A 20,296-nucleotide genomic window follows, 5' to 3' on the forward strand; every position below is an offset into this window, starting at 1 on the left:
CTCAACTATCCTTGAACTGATCAAAGTACTGGTGATAACCTCCAGGAGTTACAATATGCTTTATCTCTCATGGCAATCCGTGCTCAGTCCAGGGAGAATTTTAAATCAGGCATGCAAAAAGCCAAATACAGCATCCTCACGGGGCCCAGGCAGACCTGCCCTCATGCATGGGGTAAGCTGCTTCTGTCCACTCTGCTCCCAAGACACAAAGGGCAGACAAAACAGCATCATGGCAATTTCTAGGAAATGCAATGAGTCAGTTCCTGTTAATGATGAGACCCCTGTGAGTCAGATCATTAGCACTGATTTCCATTTCCATCGCTCTTGCTGTTGTTGGGCTTTTTGTTTAAGAAAAGGGATATTTTCATTTTAAAACAATTTTTACACTACTTTCATAAGGAAATAGGTCTTACATGGTAATGGATCTCTGTTTGACAATCCTTTCCTAGAAACTTTTGTGTTCACCATCAAGAAAGGTAGCATTTTCAAAGTTGCTAAGTCCCTGCAATGTTCACAAAAAATGCTGGCTGGATAGAAGAAAAAGCCCCTGTTAATGCTGTGGTGAGAGACGTGCCACAAAGGCAACTCACTCTGTGAGTCACCAGAGAATCCACACCTCTAGATAGCAGGAAAAGCTTTGGAGTTTGCATGTTATATTAGACCTCAAACAGAGACACATCTATTAGAAACTAAAAATAACCATCGCCGTTGCTCCCAAGAAAACGGATTTTTAATTGTATAAATTCCATCCTGTAAAAGCAGCGTTTGTATCTGGCCCTGCAGATTCATATGCTCCCCTCTCTTCACAAGCATTAAGATTTAAGGTACTCATCAGTGGGAAATATGTATAACCTCCCACAGGACTGCAGTCTCTCCTTCAGTACTAACATATTAAAACTAGACTTCTTAAACATTCATATTAATTAGTCTGTAAGGAACCATTATCAAAATATGGTGTGAATACATAATTACGAGGGTGTGTTGGCTGGCAGAGAAATGAGGGTCTGATCCTTCCTCCTCCCAAGTAAATGGCAGCTTCACCACTTGTTTTTGTACAAGCAATAGTGAGCCCTAAGGCAGCAGAAACGGGAGACAATTTCCCCCTTCCTGCCTCCCTGGAAGCACTGTCTCACCCTTGCTGAGAAAGCACTTCACCCCTCCTGGGAGGGGAGATAGAAAGCAGAGGCTGTTATCAATATTCATGCACAGCTGCAATTCACAGGCCTTATTCCCTGCTGAAATGTGCCATTAGCTGCAGCAGGGCTCGACCCAGAGCGGGGCAGAGCCCTGGTGGTGCCACTCAGGAATTCCTGGCTCTCCTCGAGGTGCATCTACTGTCCTGCCACAGCAGAGGACAAGCTGGCTCTTCTTGTATTTCCACCTGGTCCTGGTCCTGTGAGAAGGGCCAGCAAACTGCCCTGCATGTGATAACTCTTCAAAAGTTCAAATTCTGCCATTTCACTGGGCTTATGGGCAAAACCTTTGTTTGCCCCCTATAAATGCAGTGCCAGAGCCTGCAGGACACGGCAAGCTATGTGTTAATATTAAAATATCAGTCCCACAGCTCATCTCTGATGAGGATCTCATTTGTTTGGGGTTTTTGTTTGGTCTGTTTTGTCCTAAATAGAAAATAGGATGGTCTAGGAAATGCAGAATGGGACTGGAAAACTGGAAAGAAATCTCAGATCTTGTTTTCCTGCCACAGATTTGTTTGCAGCCCTGAGAGAATATGAGGATATTATCTCCCCATCCCCAATTAATGTCTTGTTTGTAATCTGGTGGAAGTGTTTCCCTGCTGTTTCCCATCCCCAAATTTCCCTTCTTGGCTTAACCATATGCAAAGGCAGTGAGGTTTTTTTGCTAGCACCAGAGCACATCCCCTCCTGATCCAGGATTCCTTTCTCTCCTGCAGTTCCCCTCTCTCCCTTTGGCTGCAGTGAAGTTGCACTGCCTTGGGAAGAGCAGGGGTGGAATTTGGGCTTGTTCCCACATCCTCTCACTGCCCTCCCAGCCTGGGTGCTGCCAGGGGGTGCTGGACTGGCACAGAGTCCTCAAGGTGCCCAACACCCTTTGTGCTCCACCATCCACCTTGCTGTTTTAGGAATAATGCCCTGGCAAGACACCTGCAAAGGATTTCCATCTCACACTCTGTGCCACAAACACCATCAGGAGGTTTTTTCAGTCCTGAGGTTTAATGATTGTCACTGAGGACAGGCAGACTCAGGGATGGGAATCTCTGAGTGATGCACACAACCCTGACAGTGGCAGCGTGGAGCTCCCCTTGGTGTCCTGCTGTAAAAAGTTCCTACTCCAAACAACATCAAGGTCCCTGGTGGTGTCTGGACACTAAAGGCTGGAATGAAATTCCTGCTTTATTTTTACCAAACAACCACTGCATATGAGCATGGGTGAAGGTAAGGTCAGTTCTTGTTTAGAGAAATCTGGATCTGTAACAGGGCAGGCACTCAATGAGTTTTTCTCCGTATGAACAATAGAAAATTTCAGAAATTCCTTCTAGGTGCATAGTTATTCTCTTTTTTGCATCTAATTACTTCTAAAAATCTGGCTTTCGGTCACTGGCCGCTTGAACTGAATTATTGCTCGTGAGGAAGTGGAGAGGAAAGGAGAACCTTATCAAGTTAGCAGCCTTTTAACACTCAAACATCACCCTTTTTTATTAGAGTTTCCCCCACTTAAATGTTCTGTTGGCTTTTAGGAGAACAAGAAGTTGAAATACATCAGGAGCTGAAGGAAAAGGTTATTCTCACTTCTCTCTAAATATTGTATATCCTTGGGATTTCAGAAATGTCCTGAGACAAACGGTGCCAAAAGCTTTAGTTTGGTTGAGATATACTTAGCCAGAAACAAATTCCCAAGCCTTTGATATTTTCACCAACTTCTGCCTCTTTCTAAGCAATATTCTTTCTGTGAAAGTAAACAGCCAACAGTCCCTGCAAAATGAACATTTTCTAATTGGATTTAGTGAAGTCAGGACTGCATATTGATGATGTGCTCAATAAACTGCTTTAACCTGGGACCTTTAGCACAGAATTTGATCATGGCAGTGGCTGTTTAACTAGAAATGCCATCCAAAATGCAAGTAAAGCATGCAGCTCTAGTGACTGTGCCTAGCCACTAGAGAGAGACATTATCCCATGCAGTACAGTGGAATGTTTCACTTGCTGCCGTGGTTTAACCCCAGATGGCAACTAAGTTCCACACAGCCCCTCACTCACTGTCTGAGGGATGAGGGAAAAAATGGGAAGGGTAAAAGTGAGGAAACTCCTGAGTTTGGATAGAAACAGTTTAATAGGTAAAGCAAAAGCTGTGCCCACGAGCAAAGGAAAACAAGGAATTAATTCCTGCTTTCCATGGACAGGCAGGTGTTCAGTCATCTCCAGGAGAGCAGGGCTCCATCACACGTGACAGTGACTTGGGAAGACAAACACCATCACCCCAAACATCCCCTTTTCTCCTTCTTCCCCAGTTTTATATGCTGAGCATGATCCATTTGGTCTGGGACATCCCTTTGGTCAGTTGGGGTCAGCTGTCCTGGCTGTGTCCCCTCCAAATTTCTTGTGCACCCTCAGCCTCCTCACTGATGGGATGAGGAGCAGAAAAGGCCTTGTGTAAATCCTGCTTAGCAAGAACTAAAACACCCCTGTGCTACCAACACTGCTTCCAGCACAATTCCAAAACACGCTCCCACACCAGCCACTATGAAGAAAATTAACACTATTACAGTTAATTTTTCAGTCAGCTCAAACCCAGTACAATTCCAAATGTGCAGGGACCTCCTGTTCACCTGGAGCAGGTGTCAGAATTGACCAAACCTTGGAGAGCTGTGGCTGCACGTACAAGGAGACCATTGCAAAACACTGTAACAATGATGTGGGGAAGGTGTTAAATATTTTTTGCAGATATATTTTCAATCAAACCTGTGCACGTGCAATTAGGGAAGTAGAGCAGGGCGATGCTAATGAAGCCCGTGCAGGTGACTTCGTGCAGTGTGACAGGCAGGCAAACAGATTTTTTTCGGGCTTTACAGAAAGATCAAAAGCCAGCTTGTGTAGAATTGTTGCAAAACCTTCAGCACCAGAGAGCCTTGTTCAGACCAGGTGTGTTTTAACCCCAGCCACGGGAGCGCTGCTGCACCGCGCTGCCAGCAGCGACCGCGGGGGCTGCCCCGGAGCCTGAAGGGTTAAAGCGGGCTGAGATTACCAGGTGAGCTCGGAAAGGAGAACCGGGCAGGCTGGAACTGCCCCGAACTGATAGCGGGGACCAACACAGACCCAGCGCTCCGTCCCAGGCGATAAACACTCGGATAATGCCCGCAGGTCAAAACCCGCACTCCTGTTTGTAAAGCTGCCAAGGAGCCTCTGAGCACGGGGAGACGGAGCTAAATAACAGCGCGGGGAAACGGGGGAAGCCTGAAAATGCATCTGGATCCAGCTCCGGCTTGTGAGGCAGCGGGACAGAGCCCGGCTGTGACCGCGCCGGGGTTTCATTAACCCGGGCATTTTCCGCAGAGAGGTGCCAGCCCCGAGCCCAGAGGAATCCCTGGAGAGGACACCAAGCACCGCCTTGCTGTTTCCATCCTTCACACAGTACCGAGCAGGGATGTGCTATGAGGATCGAGTGGTCATTTCCTATGCGATTGGTTCTCTTTTAATGCCGGCGAGGAATTGCGTTGTCCTCGCGTGTGCGCTGTTTAAATTGTTTGGGGAGTCCTGCAGCTCTCCTTTTTGCTAACACCAAAACACCAAGCAACACGTATTTCATTTATGGCTTCTAATTATTTTACATCGATTCTTAAACTTATGTTCGTACTTAAACCTACGTTAGTATCTTTGTTTGCACCTGCACTTAACTCTCGATTTCTCAAAATAGAGTTAGAGGTTCGCTTGTGAAAATCCCGTTAAATTTCACAGGCTGATTCGAAAATCTCGGTAGATTTAATCCTCTGAAGGTGCGGGTTCAGCTGTATGCAAACATGCAAGGAGAAGTCTCGGTCTGGGACTCCGCTAGGACTTAACTAGGTGCGCGTTGAAAGTGAGCATTCAGGTTTTTGTCTTGCAAATTAGCCAGCACTCGACTGAGGGGAGTCCTCAATCATTATGCAAATAATAAACGGGTGAAATCCCCTTTTCTTTTTATATAGCAGCACACCCTTTAGCGCATCCTCGGAATTAATCAGTTTTAAGGATTGATTACTGTAAAGCACCACAATCTGCTGGCATTAAAATATTAAAATGAAACCTCTTAAAAGCCCCTTTTAACAAAGCTAACCAAGCCTGGATTGCAGACAGGGCTGTTTCCTGACCAGCTGTGTGGGTTCCGAGAAGCTTTTCTAGAATCTGGCATGACACTTTCTAGCATCTTACCAGTGTTCAACACTTACACCACATTTTCTGCATACTGGAAAATTACCTGTGTACGTTAACATTTAAATGAAGAAAAGTGTGTGATTCATACTCCTGTATCATAGGACAGTGATACATGTGCAAGCAGCACTTGAAAAGTCAGTAGAGAGTTTTGAGGCTATACACTGAGTGAAAAAATGTATAATTATGTACATTCAACTACCATCTTGATGCTTGATATTAATCCTCTAAAATGAGAAATATGAGAAAAAGTTTTCATGAGAAGAAAGGGGGCAAAAAAGGGCTCAAGACAGATTCACAGAAGTGTTTTCTGCTTCTCCTCAATTTTGCAAAAGTGGGCAAGGACAGGTGTCTCTTCTCCTGCTATCAGCAGCTGTCCCACTCTAGGGCAACACAGCATATTGCTATTTGCATTTGCAATGTGGAGCCATCATCCCACGCTAACATTCAGCAAGTCCAGGCTGCTGTGCAAAGGGAATAGGAAGAGCTCCGAGAACTTTATGAGGACTTGAGCTTGACCATGAGGGGGCTTCAGTTTCCTCCTGAAGGACAGTTATTTACGAAGGAAAGTTATTGTCCTGTTGTGACAAATTTGTGGCATTCCCTGTCCACCACCTAATTCTAACTGCATTTGAATTGTGCATAGGCACAACATGATTTAAAGCTTTTCTTACACAGTTACTGTTGTGCTTAATGAACAAAAAATAGTTTCTGCTCTCACCCCAATACAGATGACCTCAATTAGTGACCTTTTAGTATGTCCAGAGAGTTATTGACTCTTTTCATTTAGATATAGAGATGATGTATGATGAAAGAGTGGCTGTCTTTGCAATATAAGAACTCCTGATGAGGACAAGGAGCACACAAAAATGCCATTGCTGGGTGTGTCTAGGGCAGTTTTCATCTGTGTGTAAAAATGGGGATTTTGGAAGCCAGGTGGGCAGTGCTGTGTGCTTACACACTCGTGCTGTGTGTATAGACTTAATAACTTTCCTTTGCTGCTGAGTGTACATTTCAGCTTTGAGGAACTCGGGGTTAAGCATGTTCACTCGTTTGAAAGTGGGGAAACTGAGAGGGGAGACAGCCAGTGGCTGGAATGAGGCCAGAAGTCCTGGCTAGCTCAGGACTGTGAGGCTCAGAGTTCTGTGTTCAGACCATGCAACCACAGCCCTGTGCAACAATAACAAGTCTCAGCTCATTCCCATTTGTGGAGGAAAATGAGACCATTCAGATAACTCAATGGTCCCTTTCTCTGGAGTGGGAATGCATCCCATTGGAAGGTGTGTCCCAAGAAATAAAGGCACGCTAAGTTTATACCTGTTGCCCTTTTTTTCCTCTGCTGATTGCACTGTTTCAGCACCCGTATTCTAGAGGACTTTCAAACTGACGTGGCTGTTTATTGAAAGGAAACTTCTCAGGGTGGCTCAGCTTAATTGTGTTCTCACTGGAGTGAAACAGGATGCTTGGCTCAAACCTTATTTCCTTCATTTCACTCCGTTCTATTCCAAGCACTTTTCCTGCATCCTGAAGTAAAATATCAGTGATGCTGCACTGCTGTGAGCACAGGGCATTTGAAGGGATGCACAATCAGGGAAATTTTCATTTATTGATCTTGGAGGAATTGGGAATGCCCGTGTCCAATTGGGAATTACCATGGGCAATTCTTTAGAGCCACTTTTCCACTTTTCCCAGTTTCCACTAGAGGGGTTACACGCTCTAGTTCAGAGTGCTGCAACAGCCCAGGATAAGATGGAGCTGCTTCTTGTCCACCTATATTTTTAACTGCTACACTTAATTCACAAATACAATAATGAGCTGACAGTACTAGGGCTGGAGGCCTTAATAACCATTACAAAAATCATTAATTACCAGGAAATTAGAGAGGTGTCTGTTAAGTGGTTAAATTTGCAACCTTCTGTCCACAAACAAGAAATCCAAACGCTTGCCTGAATCATAGCTAACTTCCCACACATTGCTTATAAGCTATATCTTGTTTATTTCTGCATATATTACTCTCAGTAAATGATTAGATTTGTCACCCATGACCCAGTATGCTGTTTGCAATTATTTCTTTTATTAAATTAATCACTACATATTTACTTTGAGAAATTATGTATGATATCTATCAATGCACGCATGTGTATGAGTGTATGTGAGCACATGAACTTCCCTGATTGCCTTTCCTCTTGTACAGCAAATTAAAAATAACAGGCATTAAAGCTGGCACAGCCACACTGACAGGGAAACCAGCTCAGAGGGAGGGGGGGGGAAATTGCTATATAAAGTTTTTTCTTTTGTATTTTAAGTATTTCTACTTATGCATTGAATTTTAATGATCTGGACAGCCTAATCTTCACTAGCAGATGTATAAACACTTGTGGCTCTAAGATTTCAGGGTGCTGGTGTGGACTGCACTCAGCTTTGCTTTTTCCACCTCCCACGTCTTGTGGATGCGCCTGTGTTGGGGGGATCTGCAGACATATGGGCCCTCACCATATCTTTGGCACTTGGTGTAGCACTAATACTACCCAGATAACTGCTTTGCAGAATCAGATCCTTTGTGAATTACTTACTGGGAGAAAGTAATTCACGTGGCTTGCCACTTTTTGTTAGGGAATATAAAGCCTCTCCTTTCTACAATGACAATTGAAGCAGCTCTTTTTCTAGGAAAACTAAACCTTATGGTATATATAGAAATAGGACTTCCATCAGTTTGGGCTGCTGTAAAGCTGGGGTTTTCTTTTTTTTTTTTTTTTTTAATTGTTGTTCATTTTCTTTTCTTTTAATGAAAGTATATCTATTTCTGTTTAGTTTCCATGTAATCTTTTAGGTATTTCATCCTATCAGATTTCTGATCTGCCTTGTGCTTTATTTTTCATTGCAGTGTTTTCTCTGTCTTCTCTGAACATAATTTCTTCTGAGCAGAATTCACCCCCAACAGCTTCTGAGCTTAATTTACAGATCCATTGTATTTGAGTTGGTTCAAAACGAGACAGAAGTACTCACTTTTAATCTGTTATATTTCTGAGGTGTTAATTAGTTTGCCACCTCTTGTTTGCCACCCAGTTCAAACTGGCAACCCGAATGCTATGAGAAATTCTTTTAATAATCTTCTAAGAAAATGATATGGAGTAATTTACTTCTGCAACAAGTAACTTGCTTCAGGAAGGGGATCACTGAGACCAAGACAGTTGTGTGATAATGTGGATTTCAAACCACAAACACTTCAGCTTGTAAAGAAACCAGAATTAGGACTATCAAAAGTTTAAACAGCGTCGTAGATGTCGTTACTTTTGTCTGTAAATATGTAGTGTTCTCTATCCACATACAAAGGGTGGGTTGGAACCTCGGGTAGGCACACACACAAATTCCTTTCTTGGCTCTCTGACTCTGTTCCTTTCTTGACTAACAATGGGCTTTGCATCACCTCTCTGGATGACCTGCTCGGTTCCACCTTGCTGCAAAGCAACAAGGCAGGGATGGGAGGGAAGGGATCTGGGAAGGAATTGTGCTCCCACCTCTGCAGAGTACGTGCGTGAACCCGCCCGAGACACGAGTGAACCGTGGGGTTTGAGGCTTTGCACTGTTCTGTCTTCTGCCTGCCTGGAGTCCTTCCAAGCACAGCTAACAAAGGCTCCAAGAAAGCATCCAAAACACCACCAGGGAGGGGAATGTCTTTGCTAAAGACTCAAATGGGCTTTTGGTGCCATGCCAGGTATGCAGGGGAGGGTGCCCAGAGCTGATGCAGCTGCAGCAGCCCCGGGCAGGTGCCCAGCTGTCCCCACAGATGCCAGGCAGCCACCACTGCCCGAGCTCCTGGGAGGAGCCTGAGGAGGGTATTGGCAGAGCAACAGGTTTGGGGAGAGCAAAGGGGACATCCCATCTGGAAAAATGCTTCTGTGTGCACGAGCTGAGGCTTTCTCTTGAGCTTTTTCTTGGTTGCCTGCTTGCCTCCCTCCCCTCTGCTCCCGACCAAAAATAGGGTTCACCACAAAGGAAAGGACTGTGGTGCCAACTCTGGGTTACAGACAGGTAGATGATCTCAGTAGAGATTATTTTCTCTCTTTATACAAGCAAAAGAACCTCTAGGGTTGAACATGTCTTGTCTTCAGAAATAAAATCAACAAGAGAACTCTGCAACCATCGAGCTGTATTCAGGTTTGATAGTCAATTCAAATATTCACCTGAAAATCTGTAAGATGCTGCTTCCTCTTTTGGACTTAGTGGAGGCTGCTAGGACTGTTTGGGTAATAGGTTTCATTGTAAAATCCCAAACCAAAAAACTTAATTCTGGCCCCAAGTCTGCAATACAAGGATTTGGCAGATTGAGTTTATAGTTGAGGTAATTTATCCATGTTCTCTGTCAGTGGAAGACACTGTCCATCCTGTCTAGAAGCCTCCCAGTTGCACAAAGCCTGTGGGATGAGTTCTTAGAAGCACATGGGAACTCCAGCTGTCACCCTGCCAGGTGTGCTGTGGAATTGCAACTCTTAAAATGCCCATGGTACCTTCCTATAGAGGGATGTCTGGAAAACTCCTCCCCTCTTAGCCTTAAAAATGCCAGTGGCCAGGAACACACCTGCGGAAGGCCAGTTAGCACCTTCCAGCTGTTTGTGCAACCCCAAATCCCACCAAGCACAGCTGCCAAGATGATAATCACTTCCAGCCAGTGACATTTTTCATGAATGTCACAGTTTGAGCAGGGTGTGTTTTGTGATCTGCTAACCTTCCCTCCTCTGTCTGTCAGAGGTTGCTTATGATCAATTGGCAGTGGCACAGCTCACCTTCTAAACAGCCAAGGATCTTTAAAACAGCTTCACCTCCTTCGGTTCTTGTTTTTAGGATTTTAAAGCCAGAGGAGTTGTCACACCTCACTCCAGTTCACAGAGGCATCAGTGACAGAGATGCAGCTGGAACTGAGCAGGAATCCTCTTAGTTCATTCCTTAGGCTGGGTTTTCCTGCGTTTTTACCTTAAGCATTTTTTCTCCTCCCTTTTCTGTCTGACATCCTTTACTAGAAACTTGCTAATCTCAGGATTATACAAGGGAGCATATTTTCAGTCACAGGATGCTCACATGCTTCGTGGACCAGGGTGAACCTGAGCTCCATTGCACACTTATTGCCTCACACACACACAAGCACTGGCTGAGCCCTGATCATCGGGGAATTGATTACACCAGAGGGGTGAAGATGAGCTTGTGAATTACAGTAACAAGCAAGATTGCATTTACCACCTCTCTGGAATAAATGTATCCAGAAAAAGTCCTTCCTTTTTCCTTAAAAATGACATTAATCTCTGTGCATTGTCCTCTGACCATGGAAATGGTAATCCTGCCACTTGTCAGCAAGCTGCTTTTAGGAAAACAGTGGGCCAGGAGGGTAAACAGGTTGTAGGGGAAGGTAATGTGAGAGTCAGAGGGTGATTAGTTTTCAGTGCCATTTCAACAATTCAGCCACTAAAAAGATTGTAACTTTGAACAGAGAGCTGAAGTAGGTGAAGATAGCTTTTCCAGCTCTGGAGTGCTTCAGGAGATGCTAGGTATTCCTGAGTAAAAACGTCCTTACCTGCTATAAAACAAAGACTAATATTTAATTATTCTGAAAGCCTTGAAAAGTCCCAAAAGTCTGGGAGCAGCCTGCAAGCAGTGTTAAAACTCACTGCTTGATGACTGATGCTCTTCAGGGCTCCTTTGTGTCTTCCTTGGTGCCTCTTCCTCTTGTCCCTTCTCCTCCTTCCCCCTCATCCTTCACTGTCTGCTTCCCTATGGATATTAGTTACCTCACAGTCACTTTTCTTTTTGAAAACCTCCTTACTCAAAAAGGCAATTTATTAATCAGTTGCATGAAGGCCTTCACTGTGAAAGTATCAGTTTGAATCTATGAAAGAGAAAAGGTAATTCCAGCTATAAACAGCTGGTGTCTGGGTGAGGAGGACTTCAAGAATATTATAGCTGGAGAGTCCTTGCTGTGAACTCTTGGATTTATTCTTTGTCTGCAAGCCTGGCTTCTAATCCCTGCCCTGGGTTTACAAATACCAGCCCTGCCTCTGGCTTGGAGGATGAATACAATAGGGTTTTATTGCAGATTTCTTTCTGAACAAAAGTCCATACTAGAGTCCTTCTGTGTTTTTCCAAACTTTTCAGTTTGTTTTGAAGTCAGTTAAAAGACAAAATACAAACACCCCCCACCACACACACACACTCATTCAGAGACTTCTAATTGGTCTGACAGGTTCTTAGTGAGGTTTTATTTTTTGATTTGTCTAATAGATAACTTTCTGCAGGTGCCAGAGTGCCACTTGACTTCTTGTTTCCATTTTGATTTCATCCTTGTGGTCTACATCTTCTCTTGTGGCCTTCTTTCCTGCTTTGACTCCTGCACAGAGCCCTGAACCTGGTGCCAGCAGAAGGATAAACCTCAGCTTTCCCTCCCAGGAGCTCACCCCAAATTCCAGCACACCCTGGCACTGTCTGGTGCTCAGCCATGGGCTGTGGGCTCTTCACCTTCAGCAGAAGGTCACAACAGGTGTTTCAGAAAGGAAAACCAGCCCATTTCAACAAATCCTGCTGTTTAGTAAAAAAGCTGTTTTTTACTAGTGAAACTTCAACTTTATCAATAACAGCTCTTCACATAAACATTTGCAGAAATAGATCATTGCTTTACTCATCTCTTTATTTTGTCTGAAGAGAAGCAGTTCTGTCAAAATAGAAAAAAATAAAAGGATTAAAAAATACTTTTCTGAATGACCTTAATTTTTTGGCTAAAGACTTGCAGTCAAGTCTTATGTTTCAGAATGACTAAGAGTGAATGGATGGTGGGACACCTGCTCTCCCTGAAAGCTTTTATCTTCTGCTCTGTGAACTGGGGAAGCTGGATCACCAGTCACATGGCATATGTTTAAAAATATTATTGAAATGAAACTCTTTCAAAAAATAGTATGTAAGCCTGCAGCCTAAGTGTTTGGGTTTTGGCTGGATGTTTTGTTTGATTTTGGGTGTGTTTTTCATTTGGTTTTTTTTGGTGAGTGTAGGCACATATATTTTCTTTGTGGGTTTTGTTGGGTTTTTTGGTGGCTGAAACTGAGCTCCAGAGAAGCAATTTCAGGGCACATATCAGTGCTATTGGCTTTCAGTCAGATAGCAGGTATGGAATAGCTTTTGAATGGTTTTGAATATGTGACAACCAGGATCAATGTATCCAACATGTGTGCTAAGTTCTGCTCGTCTGCTTTGGATTTTGGATGCTGGAATCAGCATGTTGAAGTCCTTTAGGAATATTTGTGCCTACGACTTGATGTGCTGAGGTTTGATTCTCACTGGGTTCAGCATATGAAACCTCTGAAAGGTTTTCACAGCCCTGTGTGCTGATGTGTTTGTGCTACTTCATGTTGCTGATATCTGGAAATCCCTAATACTGAATATAATTATTGTTCATGTACTATTAAGTCACATTTCTAACTTAAATGAATCAATTCTATGAAGCTGCAAAGTTCCCCAAATTAGCTCTGCAGTGTAAAATGCCCTGATGTAGATCATGGAATACTTATTACATGTTTCTTATATTGCAGACTATTTTCTTATACCACATAAGCACAGAAAACCAGTGAGAAAGTAATGTTTGTTGTGTTGTTTTGTTTTCTCTTGTGCTATTATTTATAATTTCTAATGCCATGTCTTACATCAGAGTCAGATGCTCTTGTTTAACTGTTAAGGAAGTCTGAACAGTTTGATCCCAAATAAGAGCAGCTCTGACTAGATACACCAAGAAAATAAAAGGCAAACCCCACTCTGCTCTCCTGGATGCAACCTGAGTGCCAGAGCAGCTCCCACAGTACTGCACAGATAGCTGGGTTCATTTTGGAGCACCCAGCTGTGAGGTGACACACTTAATGCACCAGTGATCTGATCCAGTATAGAAAAATCTTTGGGGCCTGATTCTCCATGCCTCTCACCTTGTGCAGTCATTTGTAGTGAACAGCCTGAATGCCCACACACTAGAAAAGCAGAATATAAAATATTTTGCACTGCTTTTCCTTCACTGCATACCTGTAGCCACGTGAGCAGGTGCATGAGGTAAAACAGGCTTTGAGTTGGTATGAAATTTTTATTTATATGCCATTTTTTTTTTCTTTAAAGGTAAAAGATGAAGCTATTTGAGCCTTCTAGACAGTGATCTTATGAGCTTTGCTATAGGATACATCCAGAGCAGCAGAATATGCACACAGAGAAATATGTGCAGGTCTAATAGGCAACACAGACCAGAGCAAGTGCTGAACCTGAGTCCTCCCTCAGAAATTCAGATGTTGATAGTTTAAAGGGTTGTTTTACTAACCCAGCAATCATTTCACAAAAGCAGCTCCAATGCCAATTTTAAATCAACGATTGCCCTGTTACCAACACAAACGACATCTCATTGCAGAGCAACCTCCTCTCCTTCTTGTTTTTATGATAGTAATTTAAGGATATTAGGAGCTGTGTTACTCCACAAAAGACGGGAGTGCAAGAAAACAGCTTTGCATGAGAAATGCTGTAGCAAAAATTGTATATGCTCTCTGATTTTTCAAACAATAACCACAAATTCAGAGAACAGATTTTTTAGTATGAAAGAATATTTTGGTTGGAAATCTGGCCATTTTTTACTTAATTGTGTTTGGTTTTGCTATGTTTGTTTGCTTTTTTTGCATACATGCTGGAGAATAATCCTACAGCGATGTGCTAAATTTTAAAAAGGTCACACTATTTTTTTCACATTTATTTTAGTATTAATTACTGCACCGAAATATATATATATATTTAAAAAAAAAAAGCTCTATATTGTGGCACAAAGGTTGATTATATTGAAAATTAGAGGCTTTTGGCAATGACGGGAAAGTGAGTCATCTTTTCTGTCCTTTTACAGCAATTTTTTTTTCCTTTTGTTTTCATTTAAGGAGCACTGTAGAGATAATAATCTTAATAAAACAGTATATACAAATCCCTGTTCCTGTGCTACTGATAAGCCACTAACTGTTCAGTCCTGCTAAAACTTACTCACAGGAACTGGCCTCTATTTTCAGAAGTCGCAGATTATTTTGATTACCTCCTTTTTTCAATCAATCACCAGTTTTAGAAAACATGCCTAGATGTAAAAAAAAAAAAAAAAAAAAAAAAAAAAAAAAAAAAAGAAAAAAGAAAAGAAAGACACCTGCTTTTGGAAAGCTCTATGCCACAATTTTTATCAACTTGTAGAGTGCCCAAAACTCTTGGAAATCACTCTGAAAACCTTGTTGCAGCCTTGGTTTGAGTTTAAAGCACCCACTGTGCATAACAGTGTGCCATGAGCACATGCCTTGATTTCTTGATGGTCTGAAAGTTCCACGTCTGTGCTGTCTTAATGGCCTGCCCTCATTAATTAGTCCTGAGTGACCCTCACTGAGCCATGCAAGGCACATCCCTGGTGGTGTCCCCACGCAGGCAAGCATCACCACATGGTTTCTCATCCTGCAAATGCTTCCTCTGCCTCCAGTGGAGGCTCCACCATGGAAAACACAATTAATAAACCTGCTGGTGGGGTAAACAGCCAAGGAGGAAAGGGGACAGCCAGAACGTAGGCATGAAACCTCCAGCTGGGACCCTGGGTGGGTCCTCTCACTTCTGGCAGGCACAAAAGTGAAATTAAGGTTTGGGTCTTAATCCTCTCCTGTATCACGATGGGTAATCTGTGATTTTGGGATGCTGACTCTTTGGTTGGGAATTCTGGCATCAAGAAAGGCTTGTTATTCTATTAGGGCAGAGTTGGAGAGGCTTAAATGTTTTGATGGCCTCTGTAGCACCACAGGGTCACGGGTGGGCTAAAAAGTTGGATTTGGAAATGGAATATAGGAGAATGTACATAATTATTCATCTGTTGGAATTGACGGAAAGCTTTTGGTCACACTTAGTGTGGACTAAGGCTGAAATTAAAAAAAAAACAAACAAATCTGGAACTTTCCAAGTGGATTTGTGCCTAGGAAAGAAGCAAACCTAAATGAAGTGTTGTGGGGTTTAGGTCCTCCTTTTTCTTGGCAAGGGTTGAGGGGTGGGTTTCAGATGTGAGCTCCTTGTAAAAGAGAGATTAGGGAAGATCTGCCCTAAATTGTAGCTTTGTAATCCCTGAACTGGGCCCACTTAACTGTTTGACATGTGAAAATATTGTGTTAATGAAGTTCCAGCCTGCTTCTTAAATCCATCCTTGTGACTGTCTTTATTCATCTGCATGTCCTGATAGATTATGATTATTTTTTTATATATTCGAGTAATCTCATTGAAATCTATGGATTACTACTGGTAGCATGATAGATGATTGTGGCTCGTGCCTTTAATCCATTATTGAAGCTGAAAGCTGTTTACAGATTCTTGTAATACTTAATTTTTGCTCAGCATGGACAACTCAAACCAAGTATCTTAACTTGTTCAGCTGGCTTCCTTTTCTCTTTATCATTCCATGTGCCTGCAGTAGCTTAAATTATAGAACGCCACACTGACATTTAATTTAATCAACATTTCCTGTTTCTTTTAGATTTTGTGTGCACCTTCTACTAAAAATAAATACATTCCTTATTTAGTTAATAGGACCTAAATGTGGGATCCAAACTGCCAGTTGCCCTGCCTGAAACATGATTCTGTCATTTAATTTCAGGAATCAGCTAACAAGAAACTGGAAAGAGTGCCCTATCCAGGGGCTCAACAGCAGCATGGTTTATGTTCCCTAGGAAGTTATTTTAATGTCTTTTTGAAATATTATAGATGGGATTCTCCATTGCCTCCGGGAGAACAGACCTGCATAGAACCACATTGCTTTAATTTGAGCAACAGAGGCTTTTCCTACTAGCAGAAATCAGTGCAAGCATCAGCCTGATTTTATTACGAAGGAGCAGATAAGCCATGCTGAATGTAAAAGATGAGAGCAGTGCTTGGACTGATTAGGACCACGTAAGGGTGTTCTTGTGCTGATGCTTTCTGATACAAAAACAGATGTTTGTAAGTTCCTAAGTGGTTTCTTCATTTTGATATGGCTTTAAGGTTATCTCAGTACCTCAATGATTGGATTACCCTGGCACAAAGATAATGTTGTTTTATAGGACTTGGGTTTTGTTGTTCAATGCACTTATACCTCTGAGAGGTAGCAACAAGCCATTTCCATGTGAGAGAGGTGGCATTTTACTGCAGCTCTTGTGAAAATGAGTGTGCCAAGACTCAATGGAGTAGAAAACTGGAGCTATGAATTTTCTAGGAGGATGAGGCAAGAAGCAGGTGGTGAAGAGTGGTAGTGAAGGGAAAAGTCAGGGAAAACTAAAGACGGATTAGCTCTGTGTGAGCAGAGAGATCTATCTGTAATTTTTTTTTCCCCTTAGAATCATACATAAAACTTTAACTCGCAGGTTCAGGGGTGGGTGGGGGAAACCAACATAGAGCTGTGCATAGAACACTTTCACAAATTGATTTTTAGGTGCACACTGCTCACAGTAAAGATGTGTGATACCTTTCATTTCACCACACTCATGTTCCATGAACACTGGAACAGAAGCAGGCTCAGGCCATGCTTCCCTGGTGCCGGGAAACTGAGAGTTAGCCAGAGCTTTGCAAATTTCAAATTCAAAATAACTAGCAATTTTTACACAGTAGCCTACCTTTCACTGCGTAAGTTGCACTGAAAATTTTCTTTTGTGCTTTCTTCAGTTATTCAGGGTGGAAAAGTGGCTTGAAGCTGTGCTCCCAGCTGTGTCCAGCCCGTGTGCTAACATTCAACATCCTGTGCACTCAAATATGCAGGGCTAAATAAGGAGACGTCTGTAGGTTCTACTAAAAAGCATTTGCTTGACTGAAAATGTTGAAATGAGTCAATGCACAAATGGCAACATCCTTTCTTTAAATAAACAAATAACTTCCCTCCAAATTAATTCTTTGCAATAAATAGTAAAAATTAAATTATTGTTGCCATTCACAATTGTTTTAAAAAGTATTTGGAAATAAGATGCTAGAGTCTTTGAGGAATGAAATATCCTCATTATTCAAGACAAACTCAAATACAGCTACTAGCAGTCCAATGGGGCTTTTTTCCTTTCTTTCTTTCTCCTTTTTTTTTTTTTTTTTGTAATTCTCTTTTCCACTGAACACCTTAATCCTATTGTAGAACTAGAAAAATACAGCTCCTGTGGAGAGCATAATACAATCTCACACCATTGTGCTTTTGATCTTAAATAAAATGCACCCGCATTTGGCTTTTTCTCTTTGCACCAGATTAGTTTTGGACCCAGCCACCCTTACTCCTTTCTTGTGTTGAACTGCAAGGAACTTTATCATGATTGTAAGGAGGAGTTGGCATAAAACAAGTAGTAAAGGCAGGGGGGGGCAATGCTTATGCAAAGAAAAAAAAGGTGTGGGTAGAGTGTGAATAGAGAAGGGTTCTGGAAGATGTGAGGAGGACACACAAAGCCCGAGAGCCCATGGAAGTCTGGCTGCAGGTCCCCAGGTCTGAGGTGACCTGAGGTGGAGCAAAGCTTCATTTCTGTAGCTCAGCCAGAACTGGTTCATTGCCTGCGCAGCACGGAGGGTCAGCAGCCCTCAGCGGCAGGATTTGCATGAGCAGCTGGGGGCTGAGGACGTGTCACTTTGGCTGCCAGAGCCAGAATCTGTGCACAGTTTGGTGACTGGGCAGTGCAGGGTGGAGCGTTATCACTTGGCCTTTCTGAGAAGTCTGAATCTAATCCAGAAGAGGCAAGTTTGAGTGTGCTTAGTGTTTCGGGTTTTTGGGTACAGCCAGGCCATGGCCCACTCCCTGTCTGTCCTGCCTGGCTCACTGCAGGTCCTGAATGCCATGCTGCCTCCCTGGCACCCCACGGCTGTGCCGTGCCAGCAATGCTGCTGCAGAGCTCAGAAGCCCATTCCTCTCCCAGCCTGGCTTTTTCTCTGGAGTGAGGAGTTATGGGGCTGTCTGGGAGAGCTGATGCTTGCACCTAAACAGAGCTGGCCAAGCTCCCATCTGCCCTGCTCCCATCCCACCCACAGGACTCCCGTGGGAGTTCCTGCCACAGAGGTAGGGAGGAAGCCAAGAAAGAAACATTCCTCCAGCTCTTTTCTTTTTTTCTCGTTTTCCCGTCAGAGTTACCACCCTCTCTCACCACTCCTACGGAGAGGTCTGAAGTCTCACTGAATCAGCAGTTGTGAATATTATCTGTGCTGTTAATGGTTTGCATCTTTTTGCATGAAAGGGTAAAATCACTTAGGGACGCGCACACACACTGAAAAGATCATATACAGTAACATATCCAAGCACGGGAAAAAAAAAAAAAAAAGGTTGTAATGTTCATGAATTCCAGATGATGACTTTTTAAATCCCCAAGAAGGCAGTGAAATTGTTTGATTGTTCTTGTTAATTATTGGACTTGTCCCAGTATCAAATATTTGCAGAAGATAAGACTTCCCTCGTGGAGATGAATAATAACCGAACTTGCTCTTCTTTGAGCAATTTGGCTCAGGGTGCAGATTTCTGCGTTTCCCACTCTCAGGCTCGAACCCCGTCCAGCCGGCTTCGCAAAAGCACGTGTACGAACTGCTCCGTGAAAAATAAAAGACCCCGTAAGTAAACAAGGCAGAGAGAGCGAGCGAGAGGCAGCCCCGGTCCTTGGAGAGCGTGACTTTATTAGCGGGGGGTGCCCGCCACCCTCCCCACGCCCGGGCTGCGGCCGCCGTCCCCCCGCGGCACCGGCACCGGCTCCGAGCGGCCGCGCCGGGCACGGGCAGGAGCAGCGGCGGTGCCGAGAGGAAAACACAGCCCCCCGCACCCAGGGGCCGATCCCCCACCCACCCACAGGCCGAGCCCCGGCAGCGGCCGCGGGGCCAGCCCGGGACACGGCTGCGCTGCCCCGAGCAGCCGCCGCGGAGCCGGAGGAGCAGAGGTAACCGCGGGCTGCGGGGCACGGGCGGACTGCGGGGCCGAGAGCCGCTGCCCGCCCGCCCGGGGCAGCGCTGGCACGGCGGGGGCTGCCCCGACCGCCCCGCCGCGGGCACGGCTTCCAGCAGCGCGCTGAGAGCGGGGCCGGACCCCGAGGTACCCCGGGGCTGCGGGGGGACACCGCTGCGGGATTCCAACCCCGCCTGCATCTCGGGGGAGCGCCGAGGGGAAGGGCGCGGCGGGACCCCAAACTTCAGCCTCCCTCTCGGATTGCTGGGGGTCCTGGGAATGAGGGGGAGCTGAGGAGAGAGGATGATGATGCAGAGGGTGTCCCCACGGGCGGCGGGCCATGTGCGCGGTGGCAGCGCCGTGACAGGGTCTGTCGGTGCGGGGGGTGCCCGCGGACACGCACACGCCCACGGACATGCAACTCTCGGCGTGTTTACTCTCGGCAAAAGGGCGGGAGGGGGAACCGCTCCTCGGGAGCCGTGTGTCCCCGGGACCCGCGACAGCCCCGCTCGGTGCAGAAGTTCCCGGGAGGAGCAGGGGGAAGGCGGCGAGGGCTCGGTGGTGCCGCCGCTCTGAACCGCTGGCGGTGCCGCCGCCCCCGCTCCCTGGGCGGACAGTGAGGATGAGGATGGCGGCGATGGCCGCTGGCGGGGGCGGCGGGCGCGTCACTTACCGCTGGCCGCCGCGCAGGGCTGCCCCGGTGCGCGGCGGGGAGGAGGTCGGGGATGGTCTGAGGCAGCCCCGCCGAGCCGGGGGGACTCCCCGCGCAGCCCCCTCCCCGCTGTCACCGTATCGCCTTCCTCCTCCGCCTCCTCCTCCTCCTCCTGCCTGCCGGGGTGCCGGCGGCGGCCAGGCGCGGCGCGGCGAGCCTCTCCTCCCCCATTGTTCCCGGTCTCCCTTTCCCTCTCCTTTTTTTTTTTTTTTTTCCTTCTTCCCTTTTGTTATTTGCACTCGCATTGTGTTGTTTGTCTCTGAAGCCGCCTCATGACCA

The 20,296-nt window shown here is 45.0% G+C and overlaps 1 protein-coding gene and 1 long non-coding RNA gene across 3 annotated transcripts in view; one reads left to right on the plus strand and one right to left on the minus strand.

Annotated features, from left to right (window-relative positions):
- Positions 1-5,697: 5,697 nt before the first annotated feature.
- Positions 5,698-20,119, minus strand: LOC134549570 (uncharacterized). Its single transcript, XR_010080137.1, has 2 exons — positions 19,979-20,119; positions 5,698-18,954 (listed from the first exon to the last, which is right to left on the minus strand). It is a non-coding gene; the product is annotated as an uncharacterized LOC134549570 (long non-coding RNA).
- SOX5 (SRY-box transcription factor 5) overlaps positions 19,166-20,296 on the plus strand; it is a 600,060-nt gene continuing 598,929 nt past the window's right edge. The window contains exon 1 of one of the 2 annotated variants that reach the window (XM_063395247.1): positions 19,166-19,300. The gene's annotated coding sequence lies outside the window, so the exon portion shown is untranslated. Of the gene's footprint in view, positions 19,301-19,333; positions 19,453-20,296 lie in introns of those variants that run through there. The other variant, XM_063395244.1, reaches the window with a different exon arrangement.

This window comes from Prinia subflava, chromosome 4, assembly GCF_021018805.1.
Source record: "Prinia subflava isolate CZ2003 ecotype Zambia chromosome 4, Cam_Psub_1.2, whole genome shotgun sequence".
Lineage (NCBI taxonomy): Eukaryota > Metazoa > Chordata > Aves > Passeriformes > Cisticolidae > Prinia > Prinia subflava.